Source organism: Neofelis nebulosa, chromosome 16 (assembly GCF_028018385.1).
Source record: "Neofelis nebulosa isolate mNeoNeb1 chromosome 16, mNeoNeb1.pri, whole genome shotgun sequence".
NCBI classification, from domain to species: Eukaryota; Metazoa; Chordata; class Mammalia; order Carnivora; family Felidae; genus Neofelis; species Neofelis nebulosa.
The window spans coordinates 26,458,721-26,471,356 of record NC_080797.1 but is presented as its reverse complement, the minus strand read 5'-3'; the positions used below and the strand labels follow the sequence as shown (position 1 = coordinate 26,471,356).

Sequence of the window (12,636 nt, the reverse complement as noted above, 5' to 3'; positions counted from 1 at the left end):
TGTATATATATAAACCACATCTTCTTTATACGTTCATCAGCTGATGGACATTTGGGCTCTTTCCATAGTTTGGCTATCGTTGATAGTATACAATGGAATATTACTCGGCGATCACAAAGAATGAAATCTTGCCATTTACAACAACGTGGATGGAACTAGAGTGTATTATGCGAAGCGAAATAAGTCAGAGAGAGATAAATATTGTATGATTTCACTCATATGTGGAATTTAAGAAACAAAACAGGGGGCGCCTGGGTGGCTCAGTCGGTTATGCACCTGACTTCGGCTCAGGTCATGATCTCATGGTTCCTGGGTTCAAACCTCACATCAGGCTCTGTGCCGACAGCTCGGAGCCCGGAGCCTGCTTCGGATTCTGTGTCTCCCTCTCTCTCTGCCCCTCCCCCACCCATGCTCTGTTTCTCTCTCTCAAAAATGAATAACCGTTAAAAAAAAAAAAAAAAAGAAACAGATGAACATAGGGGGAGGGAAGGAAAAATAAGATAAAAACAAGGAAAATAAAAGATAAAAATAAGATAAATAAAAATAAAACAAGAGAGGGAGCCAAATTATAAGAGATTCTTAAATACAGAGAAAAAAACCTCTGAGGGTTGCTGGAGGGGAGGTGGGTAGGGTCACAGGCATTAATAAGGGCACTTGTTGGGATGACAGGGTGTTGCATGTCAGTGATGAATTACTAAGTTTTACTCCTGAAACCATTATTACGCTCTACATGAACTAACTTGGATTTAAATAAAAAAATTTTTTTTAAAAGATTAACTCAAAAGAAGTGTCCTTTTTGGTTAGAAATGTGTGTATTTATGAGTGAAATGCACGAGAGATGAAGTATTTATGGGTGAAATGACATGATATCTTAGATTTAGAGAGAGAGAGCGCGAGCGAGCACGAGCGGGGCAGGGGCAGAGAGAGAGGGAGACACAGAATCCGAAGCAGGTTCCAGGCTCTGAGCTGTCAGCACAGAGCCCGAAGGGGGGCTCGAACTCACAGAGTGTGAGATCATGACCTGAGCCGAAGTCGGACGCTCAACCCACTGAGCCACCCAGGCGCCCCAGATTTGTTTTAAATACTTAAGCAAGATAAGTGGAAAAGGATCAGAGTAGATGAAATGAGATGCCCAAAATGCAGGCAGCTGGTGAGGAGTGGGGTGATAGCTCGCAGAGACCTGTCCCCCGACCGCTCCCTCCATCTTTGTGGCTCTCAGAAGTACGAGAATAATCCCACGACCTGCCCTCATGGAAGAGGGTAACACTGATTTGAATTTCTAGTTCACAGGCTATTAAAACACTGGTATAGTTGCCTAAGGCACACAATCCCTGCCCCCTCCCTCCACCATGGATCACGCCCCAGGATTCCAGGTGAAGACGTCCCAACAGGTACTCAGCAAGACCATTCTGCCATTTTGCATATGCATTTGCCTTTGAAACGTTCCAGGATTTTTTTTTTTTTTAATTTTTTTTCAACGTTTTTTATTTATTTTTGGGACAGAGAGAGACAGAGCATGAACGGGGAAGGGGCAGAGAGAGAGGGAGACACAGAATCGGAAACAGGCTCCAGGCTCCGAGCCATCAGCCCAGAGCCTGACGCGGGGCTCGAACTCACGGACCGCGAGATCGTGACCTGGCTGAAGTCGGACGCTTAACCGACTGCGCCACCCAGGCGCCCCTCCAGGATATTTTTTTTAATGGCCCATGATGTCTAATGAAATGTCCTGGGACATAAACCTGCTGTGTGTTTCTTCCTCTCTATGTCTTTATGTATTTCTCCCTGTAGAACGAGAAATACAAGCTCTTGTGGCTTGCCTTAGTGTGGGCGGCAACCGCGGGATACACGCTTGGATCTGGCAGCTTTAGAGCTCATTTCCTTGACAAGAAAATGATAACCAGAGGAACCTATGAGGGGGCCTTCTTTTCTTTTTTAAACTCCATTTGTTCTTTTTTGAAAACTTGGAAATTGCACGCACACAGGGTATAAAAAGCCCTACTAAAATGAGCTGCTACGCGTTACCTGATGACGGACATTGACGCCTGTCATTCTGGTTCCAAGACAGGAAATAACTGGATCAACGCTTGTCTTGACCAAGTAGAACAAGAGAAATGCTCTTTGGGAGAGCAAAGACATACATTTGCTAAGCACCTCCTATGTATCAGATGCTCTAGGAACACTCTGGCGAACCCAATGCAGCAGAAATGATATTCTTCCCGTTTTATAGGTGAGAAAGCTGATGTGGCCAAAAGTTTAAGAGACCTGCCCAAAGCCAATCAGTTAGTAAGTGGTGCCCTGACTATTGACATTTTATTTTAAAAATACAGTTTATGGCTTTCAAATATATGTAATCACACATACTGAGACCACATAAAATATTAATCAAAGGGCTTCAAGGATTAAAGAGGTTTAAAATCACCGGTTTTAGTAGCTGTACCTCTAACATTTCAAAAGCACTTGAATAAAATTTGTTCTTGCAACTGTATGAAAACCAGTCCCGGAAATCTATTTTCATGAATCAGTGTTTTAGTTACTCTGTTTCTAACACAGGCAGAGCGGAGGCACCGTGTTGCTGTGGGAATTAATCAAGCTGCAGAATGGTGGGGGCTGAGTGAGGGAGGTCACGGCGTATTTCATATCCTCTCGTCTACAAATATCTGAGCAATGTGACCAACCAGACTCCTCTCCTGGGTGGCACCAAATGCCACCTGAGTTTGGAAAGCTGTCAGAGGTCATGGGTACGGAAACCCTGTTTTTGGCCAGAATGATTCACAAATTCTGAAAGCCAGGACCCTGAAGGGTTTTGTTTTGTTTTGTTTCTTGACTCTTATTATCAACTTTGGTTCCACTTGCTTTTTATTTTCTGTTTCCACAGCATTAAACTCTCATGACTCCTGCTGATAACACCCTCTCCTTCCTCCAAGGCTTACCAAAGCAGAACGTCAAGTGCCAGTGGCTTGTTTTTCTCAGCGATGGCACTTGGCAGTCTCTGGAGCCCGCCAGCTCCGCAACTGGGGCCAAGATGACAAAGTCATGCTGAATACTGCAGTGCCTTCAGCTGTAATAACAGGCTGGGATTTGGAACTCAGCGGGAATTCTTCTCGGGGCAGCTCACAGTGTTATCAGCCCTGACTTGTGCACTTGATGAGACGGGAAGGTCCGGAGAGCTAAGTTACAAGGTACAGTGGTGCAACCTTACCATCACAAATTCATTTTTATTTTATTTTTTTAGGGTTTTTTTTTTTTTCCATATTTTTGAGAGAGAGAGAGAGAGAGAGAGAGAGAGAGAGAGAGAGAGAGAGAGAGAGGGAGGGAGGAGGGAGAGGGAGAGAGAGAATAAGCAGGGGAGGGGCAGAGAGAGAGAGAGGGAGACGCAGAATCCGAAGCAGGCTCCAGGCTCCGAGCTGTCAGCACAGAGCCCGACGCGGGGCTCGAACTCACGGACCGCGAGATCGTGACCTGAGCCGAAGTCAGACGCTTAACCGACTGAGCCACCCAGGCGCCCTGCAAATTCATTTGTAGAATGAAACATGCTTTTCCCCTCAATGATGAGCTGCTATTAATAAATACCTCCGATTATCCAAAATCTCACTGCCAAAGGGAAATGGTGTTAGGGAGCCCCATTTGGAGATAAACATTTAGATACACATGGATCTAAAATGTTGCAGGATGTTGGCTGCCCTGCCCGTGAGCTGTCTACATCTGTGCTGTGTGGTACAGTAGCCACGAGCCACAGTGACTCCTGAGCATTTGAAATGCGGCTTAGTGCAACTCTAGGTGCAAAATACACACCAGATTCCAAAGACTTGGGACCAAAACCGTAAAATATCTCATTAGTATTTTGGAGATATTGGGTTAAATAAAATATGCCAGACTTAATTTCACCTGCTTCTTTTTTCACTTTTAAAACTGCGGATGCTAGGGGGCGCCTGGCTGGCTCAGTCAGTAGAGCATGGGCCTCTTGATCTTGGGGTCGTGAGTTTGAGCCCCATATTGGGTGTAGAGCTTACTTACTTACATCTATCGATCGATCAATCGATCGATCTATCTATCTTTAGAAAAAACAAAACAAGGGGCGCCTGGGTGGCGCAGTCAGTTAAGCGTCCGACTTCAGCCAGGTCACGATCTCGCGGTCCGTGAGTTCGAGCCCCGCGTCAGGCTCTGGGTTGATGGCTCGGAGCCTGGAGCCTGTTTCCCATTCTGTGTCTCCCTCTCTCTCTGCCCCTTCCCCGTTCATGCTCTGTCTCTCTCTGTCCCAAAAATAAATAAAAAACGTTGAAAAAAAAATTTAAAAAAAAAAAAAAAGAAAAAACAAAACAAGAATCTGGCTGCTACATGCAGTTTGGCTTGCATTTTATTTCTACTGGATGATGCTGGTCTACACCCCCTCACAGGCTCCTACAACCCACTCTAGTTCCTGGGCTCTTATTGGCCCAGGGAGTCAGCTTTGGGTTGAGCACCGGGCTCAGAGACCACAGAATGGATGGTGAGGCTCTCTTGTTTCTGTCCCCACTGAGGATGGGAGCAGGTGTCTCTGGGATGTGTGGGCCAATGGAGGCTTGCGGCCAAGCCCTGCAGGGGGGCGGGGGAGGGGGGGGGGCTGAGATGGCAATTTGGTTCCCACAGCAGAGAACCTCACAAAAGAGAGGCTGACTTGGCAGATCTCCCTTTGGCACATGGAGGGTGGCCTTTAGCTTCAACGACAGACCCCCAACAGGGCCACTGTCATTCAGCTTTACTGCTATTTGTCATTATGATCATTTTCCTTACACTAACATGAGCCAATTGCCTGGGGGAGATGTCAGGATGTTTCAAATGGCTGCCTGTCTTGTAAATGTAAGATATGAATGATCTTTCTTCCAGGCCGGGCACAGGACCAGGAATGAGGGGGACAGCAGGGGCGGGGGGGGGGGGTGGCTTCTCATCTCTGACCAGGCCAAAGGCCACAGTTGCTGGAAGGACATTGCTCGGAAACCACCCACCTTCCACCCTCTGCCAGGGCTGCGTACTCAAAGGCCTCTCAAAGAGGAGGGGGGGGCTTCAGAAGCTTTTGGGGGGGCAGCATGGTGAGGTTCCCGATGCTGCTGGTGATAGCAACCAAGACTGTAGGCAACGTCACCATCGTGGTACTCGCTGTGCGCCAGGCTCTTTAGCCCGTTGGCGCGTTTAGCCCTTGTGAGACTTTTAGGAGACTTTTCCTCACCACTTCAAAGGTGAGGAAGTGAGGTTAAGGAGCTTGCCCAAGGATAGATACACAGCAAGTAAGCCGCATCGCCAGGATTTGAACTCTGGTTCTCCAGACTCGGCATCCACACGTCTGACCTTTTTTCCACACTGAAGAGCAGCCCATGCATGACCCAGTGTGGTTCCCTAGACGGCTATGGTGGGAACTGACCCAAAAAGGGGTTCAAATGCTGAACAGGATCACAGCTGCCAAGATGGCCATTTGGCTCAGGAACTCTAGCCCTGGAGGCCTGGTCTTAACGGGACCCATGAGATCGCCACGTGTGTGAAGAGTCACTCTCCTGTTCCTGATTGTACCCTGACTGGACTTGACTCCTCATTTTCACACCGTGTTTACTCACCAACCCTCCCGAACCCGCTCTGATCAGTGGCCTGACCAGAGAAGGCTCTCTCCAGGCTGCCATTATAAAATAGCACTGGCCTTTATGCATGAAACATGCTTGAGGCCTTTTACCACCTCAGGGCAACAAAAAATATCTCTTCCTCTTATTAAAAAATAAAAATATTTCAGGGGTGTCTGGGTGGCTCCGTTCACTGAGTGTCTGACTCTTGGTTTTGGCTCAGATCACGATCTCACAGCTTGTGGGGTGGAGCCCCGTGTCAGGCTCTGCAATGAGAGCAAAGAGCCCGCTTGGGATTGTCTCTCTCCCTCTCTCTCTGCCCCTCCTTTGCCTTGTATGCTCTCTCTCTCAAAATAAATAAACAAACGTTAAAAAAATAAAAATATTTTAATTTTTTAAATATTTATTTATTTGAGAGAGAGAGAGAGAGAGAGAGAGAGAGAGAGCGAGCACGCATGAGTGGGGGAGAGAAAGAGGGAGGGAGACACAGAATCCAAAGCAGGGTCCAGGCTCTGAGCTGTCAATACAGAGCCTGATGTGGGGACTGAACTCCCAAACTGTGAGATCATGACCTGAGCCAAAGTTGGACACCCGACTGACTGAGCCACTCAGGCACCCCTAAAAATATTTTGATGAAAAAATTACGGTTGTTTCGAAAAACATCGTAAGTTCCCAAGGGCAGATCATGGAACACAAGAGGCCCTCTTTATGTACATGGTGGAAAACAGCAATGTGTCAAAACAGTCGGGGGAAAAAAGATCAGCTGGAGTGTCTTCTGGGTGTTCTGTCCTGACTGACAGCTGGGACTGTGAGTTCCCGAACCGTCTCCTCCACTCCCTCCTCTGGGGCCCACAGACCCAGGCCACGCCTCTCCTGGAGCCTTGGCCACATCTTGCTGAGACTGCTTCTCTGCCCCCACTCAACCCCTAGAGGCCTCCCCAGCAGGGGCCGGGCTGCCCTCCTGCGCAATGGGACCCCGCCCAGCATCACGAAACCACCCTGGAAGCTTGTGCTGGAGAAACAAGTCGATCTAATCCAAGCCCAAACTGTGGGCACCACTGACCTTTTAAGCGCAAAATCCAAAGTGCCTGTAGGAGTGCTGGGTTGCTAAGGCTGCAGGGAGCCTTTGAGGTGCTTTGCAAAAGTGTCCTCAGGGTTCTGAAAAGGAACCTGAGGTTCAGAGTAGCTAAGTGGCTTGCTTGAAGGTCACTGGGCTGGTTAGCGACACTGTCTCCTGACTGTGTCCCCTTCTTACAGCACCAAGCTTGGGCCAGAGCATGAGAAACAGAAAAGCTTCATGGTGAGTGAGGGTGAGGCAGCCGTTCCCCGCCCCTGCCCCCCACCACCAGCCAAGGGGCTTCCCAGTCAAACACCTTCTGGGAGGCACGTCCAAGCCCAGACTGCCAACAGCCACTGCACAGGAAGCACACCGTGAGGAGAACGCTCTGAATCTGACTTCTGGGGACCAGCTCTGCCATGTGGGAGCTGTGTGACCTTGAACAAGTTGCTTAGCCTCTCTGAGTTTCCATTGCCTCAGCTGTGATATTGGAAATCGGGCACCTACCGGGTCAGAACGCGGTAGGGGATAAAACGGCTTTTTGTATAATAGACTGTGTTTACTGCAGGTGAGTTGAATGTATTATATGGCTCCATAATGCCTTAACATCGGAAATAAGAAACGGCTCCCGGGTATGGCAGGCAGGCGAAAATGAAATCAAGGCAATAAACGGAACCCGGCTCACAGGAGGACAAAGGAAACATTCTGCTGTCAGAGATTATATGCGTACTATGCATTCAACACCCCGAAATGATTGCTGGCACCTGGCAATTCTCATCAACACCGAACCTTCCATTCACTCTATCTGCAAATATTAGCTTCCTATGTGCTGGACATTGCTCTAGGCATGGGGTAAACAAATAAAACAGATTTTAAAAGCCCCTTCTTGTGCAATTATATTAATTTTTACCAGAGCAGCAAAACTTCAGGTTTCCCTTTTTCTCATCCACAGACCCTCCCCACTTCCTCCTTCCCTCACTCGCGCTGTTTATGGCTAATTGCACGTTTCTTTGGACTGGGCACTGCTGGGCACAGGGATTGGGACTCGAACTAGGGAGACACAGACACGAAAATGGGTAAGTAACACTAAAATGTAATACCTTATATCAGGGATCTTAGCACATCGCGTGACAAGTACCTGCTATGTTTGAAATATTTGGACAAAATGCATTATATAAGTATAAAGAGAACTGCCACAAGATGAAAATAGCATGTCTGGAGTCTAAAGCATATACTTTCTTTTTTTTTTTTTTTTATTTTTTTTTTATTTTTATTTTTGGGACAGAGAGAGACAGAGCGTGAACGGGGGAGGGGCAGAGAGAGAGGGAGACACAGAATCCGAAACAGGCTCCAGGCTCCGAGCCGTCAGCCCAGAGCCCGACGCGGGGCTCGAACTCACGGACCGCGAGATCGTGACCTGGCTGAAGTCGGACGCTTAACCGACTGCGCCACCCAGGCGCCCCTAAAGCATATACTTTCTATTTAGACAGAAACTGAGGCTCCATCTAGGATTGGAGAGAACAGAAAATGACTTCTCGAATGACAACAAAGGTGCTTTACGATCTATTCATAGTACCCACCTCTTCCCCATCCCTGATGGCTCACTTTATGGGAACAGAGAGTGAACAGCAGGACAACTGAAGTCCTGCTCCCCCAAAAGGTCCTAAGAGGAACACCTGGCACTAAAATGCTTTGTAACGATTAACACTGGCTTTAAAGAGCATCTCCTACAAAAGGGATGAAGGAAGGAAGGAAGGAAGGAAGGAAGGAAGGAAGGAAGGAAGGAAGGAAGGAAGGAAAGAGGGAGGGAGGGAGAAGCAAAGCCTGGAGGGAGACCAAGCCTGGTGATTACAGACCTCCTTTCCAGGTCTATCCCTGACTTTCATTTAGCAGAGAAAGACCAGAAGCTATATATCTTTTAATTAATAAAATTTAAAAAAATTTTTTTTAATGTTTATTTATTTTTGAGAGAGAAACAGAGCATGAGAGGTGGAGGGGCAGAGTGAGAGAAGGAGTCACAGAATCCGAAGCAGGCTCCAGGCTCTGAGCTGTCAGCACAGAGCCCAATGCGGGGCTCGAACTCACGGACTGTGAGATCATAACCTGAGCTGAAGTCGGATGTTTAACCAACTGAGCCACCCAGGTGCCCCATTAATTAATAAAAATTTTTAAAGTTTTAAAATTAATGGGGTGTCTGGGTGGCTCAGTTGGTTAGGCATCCAACTTTGGCTCAGATCATGATCTTATGGTTTGTGAGTTTGAGCCTTGTGTCGGGCTCCGTGCTGACAGCTCAGAGCCTGGAGCCTGCTTCAGATTCTGTGTCTCCCTCTCTGACCCTCCCCTGCTCGTGCTCTCTCTCTCAAAAATAAATAAGCATTAAAGGTTTTAAATTATATTTTTAATGTTTATTTGTTTTTGAGAGAAAAAGAGAGAGAGAACAAGCGAGCGTGGGGGTAGGATAAAGAGAGAGGGAGAGACAGAGAGAATCCCAAGCAGGCTCTGCACTGTCAGCACAGAGCCCGACGCAGGGTCCGAACTCACGAACCATGAGATCATGACCTGAGCCAAAATCAAGAGTTGGATGTTTAACAGACTAAGCCACCCAGGTGCCCCCATTAATACATTTTTTAAAAAAGTTTTAGGGTCACGGCAAAACTGAGCAGACTGTACAGGGTTCCCATATACTCCATCCACACATGTGCAGTCTTCCCCCCCCCCCCCCCCCCCATGAATAGCCCTCACCAGAGTGGTATGTTTGTTACAATGGATAAACTACATTGTCGCATTATCCTCGTCCAGAGTTTAGCTGGGGTTCACTCTTGGCATTGTGCATTCCACGGGTTTTTGAAAACGGATCGTGACATGTATTGGCCACTGTCGTATTGCACACAATTTCACTGCCCATCTGTTCTGCCTCCTTCTCCACTAACCCATGGCCGCCACTCGTCTTTTATATTGTCTCCATAGCTCTGCCTTTTCCACTATGTCACAGAGGCAGAATCATACAGCGTGCACGCTTTTCAGATCGGCTTCTTTCACGTAGCGATACTCACTTAAGGTTCCTCCAGGTCTTTTCACGGCTTGACAGTTCATTTCTTTTTAGGGCTGGATAATATTCCATAATGCAGCTGCACAACGGTTTAGTTAGCCGTTCACCTGCTGAGGGGCACCTTGGTTGCCTCCAGGTTTTGGCAATTGTGGATAAAGTGGTTGCAAACCTCCGTGTGCAGGCTTTGTGCGGACATAAGCTATGCAGAAGTTTGCATAAGGTGCATGACTGATGGATTGTATGGTAAAGACTATGTTTAGCTTTGTCAGAAACTGCGGGACGGTCTTCCAAAGTGGCTGGGCCGATTCTGAGGGAGCCACAAGTAAAATTGTGAATGAAGTGCCCGCCTTTCCAGGCTGCAAAAAAATACCCCTGCACCTGGCATTTCTTTCCCTCTGGGATGTGTGCTACTGAGTTGTGGCAGGTGATCTGTGACCCTTGAGGTAGGCATTCATGCTGAATTAATTACATGTGGGAAAGTGTTCCCGCTTCAAGTCTTTGTGATTCTTCCCAGGAAACGCTAAACTCCTGCTTGGGCTAATCTCTCTCTAGCTCCTTGGTAACACGGGCTGGTCACAGAAGAAATCAGCGCGGTGACAATGAAACGAGTCTGGGAACACATCCGCCTAATTGACTTGGTCACCTGACCTCTTTAGCACAATGTCTATAATCCCTTGTTACGCCGAAGAAATCAAACACCTCTTTAGACACTCTCCTCCCAACCTGATGTTTTCAAGAACCTTCTCAACAGTGAGATACATCCTGATACTAACTCTAATAGAGGCCAAACTGGAATCAGAGCTACCCCCGAGCACAGTCCTTAGGCCACGTTGTGCCAGGCACTACTGTTTACCCCTGGGGAAGTTGAGGCACAAGCAAGCTCCGGTGCAGTGACACACAGTGGGAACACAGCAGAGCCCGGACTCAGCCTGGCTCTTGTGTTCCCGCTCTCCTCTGCAAGCAGGAGCTGGGAATGGGACAAGGTCATCTGAGACACTGCCTTTGACCTTGAGACCTTCATTCATTCCTCCTGCCTGTTTTGCGTCATAAGAGAGACAATGACGTTGACCGTGACTATATAAAATACGTCTTGGTTTACGACATGCTTTCCCTGGCCTAAATGCAGGACTCCATACTGGCCCAGGATGGGTCCACCTCTAACATTTGGGGGATGCCAGGGGACATTGGGACAAGAGTGACTGAGGCCCACATACTGAACAAGTGTCTGAATACACATGTTACAAACCAACGGTTACATGTTCTCTCCTACCACCTTGACCAATAGGTCTTCCTGTATCGGTCAGCTCAGGCTGCCGGAACAGAATACCACAGACTGACTGCCTTAAATCACATTCATTTTCTCATAGGTCTGCAGGCTGGACATCCAAGACCAAGGTGCCTGCTGGCACAGTTGCTCTCTCATGGAACCTTCTCTCCTTGGCTACAGCCAGCCTCCTCCTCCAGGTGTCTCACTCAGCCTTTCCTCTGTGAGGGTGTGCTTCTGCTGTCTCCTGGTCTTTCTGTAAGGACATCAGTTCTATCAGCTCAGGGCCCCACTCTGAAGGACCTCATTTAACCTTAATACATTCTTAAAGGCCCTATATCTCTGCATACAGTCACATGGGGGGTTAGGGAGCAGCCTGGGTTTTGTGGGGATAGAAGTTGGTTCATAATGCTTCTCAACTGCCTGGGGGGCAGGATGGACCCCTTAGATTCTACCCACTTCTCTTCTTAGTCCTTTGTCACATCTATGAGGATGTGCACCCTGACCTGCACGTCCTAGCTCTGTCCTACTGTTCCCTGTATACAGCCACCACTGGCCTCTCCATCGTATACAGGAGTCAGGGCAGTGTCCCTAGGAAAAATGGATCTTAGAGAGAGGCCCGTGTAGGTCATGGAAGGGAGTTCCCAGGTCCCCAGGGACATGTCCCCCAAGCCCTACAGCACCTCTAACCCTATGCAGAGTGCTAAGGCTGGAGGAGGGCCAAGGGAGAGCCCTCTAAAGTCGGAGGTGGCAACCTCCAGCCTGCGGGCCAACTCCAGCCTGCTCCCGTTTGTGTACGACCTGCCTGTGAACAAATGCAAAATGAAAAAAATGTAAAAAAAAAAAAAAAAAAAAAAAAGACTACCAGCCTTTTGGCAAGAACAGCTCAATTCTGCCTCTTGGAAAGCTCAAAGCCTGAAACATTTATCCTCTAGCCCTTAGCAGAAGAAGTCTGCTGATCTCAGCTCTAAAACACAGGGCAGGGACCCCTGGGTCCCTCAGCACCTTTGAGAGATATCCTTTCCACGTGCTGTATTGAGGAACTTCCACTGGGCAACACAGAGCTCAAAACCAGCTGCCTCCAAAAGCCACAGTGACCCCTCCCATCCCCCCTTAGGGTGACAATGCCACCCCTCCCACCAACAGACAGAATTTATAGCACCTCCCTTAGAATCTGGGCATGCTCTGGGCCTTGCTTTGACTTACAGGATGTGGTTGAAGGGACACAGTTAAGCTCCAGGTGCTGCTTAAGGGGACTTATGGCTTCTGTTTTTGCCCTCTTGGGAACCAGCCACCATGCTGAGAAGCTCTGGATAAACTACTCAATGGTGACAGATCTCATGGAAAGACAGACGACACAGAGGAGAACCCATGGATTCTCCAGGGCCACAGAGCCAATGGTAGCCAATGCCCCCAGAAGCAGTGAGGAGTCAGGCCTGCCGAGTCCTGCCTGAGGTTCTGACCCACAGAGTCACAGCATTCACGTGGTTGTTGTTCTAAGCCATGAAGTTTGGGGGCAGTTACACAGCAACGGATAATTGAAACAACTGTCAAATAGATCAAAAAAATGTATGGGGGCTTCTGCTGAGGCAGCCAGGGCAAAACTCACGTAATCTTCGAAGTCATACTCTGAGGGTGATACTGTGATGATCCCCATTTCACAGATGTCACCCCATGTTCT

The 12,636-nt window shown here is 48.1% G+C and overlaps 1 protein-coding gene and 1 long non-coding RNA gene across 5 annotated transcripts in view; one reads left to right on the top strand and one right to left on the bottom strand.

The window, feature by feature from the left end:
• PRKCA (protein kinase C alpha) overlaps positions 1-12,636 on the bottom strand; it is a 401,449-nt gene that overhangs the window by 26,382 nt on the left and 362,431 nt on the right. The gene's annotated exons all lie outside the window — the stretch shown is intronic.
• LOC131498447 (uncharacterized) lies at positions 2,612-12,309 on the top strand. 2 transcript variants are annotated; one of them, XR_009255431.1, is made up of 3 exons: positions 2,612-3,179; positions 7,595-7,718; positions 11,059-12,309. It is a non-coding gene; the product is annotated as an uncharacterized LOC131498447 (long non-coding RNA). The 2 variants fall into 2 exon arrangements; XR_009255432.1 differs by lacking the exon at positions 11,059-12,309 and adding an exon at positions 8,129-8,375.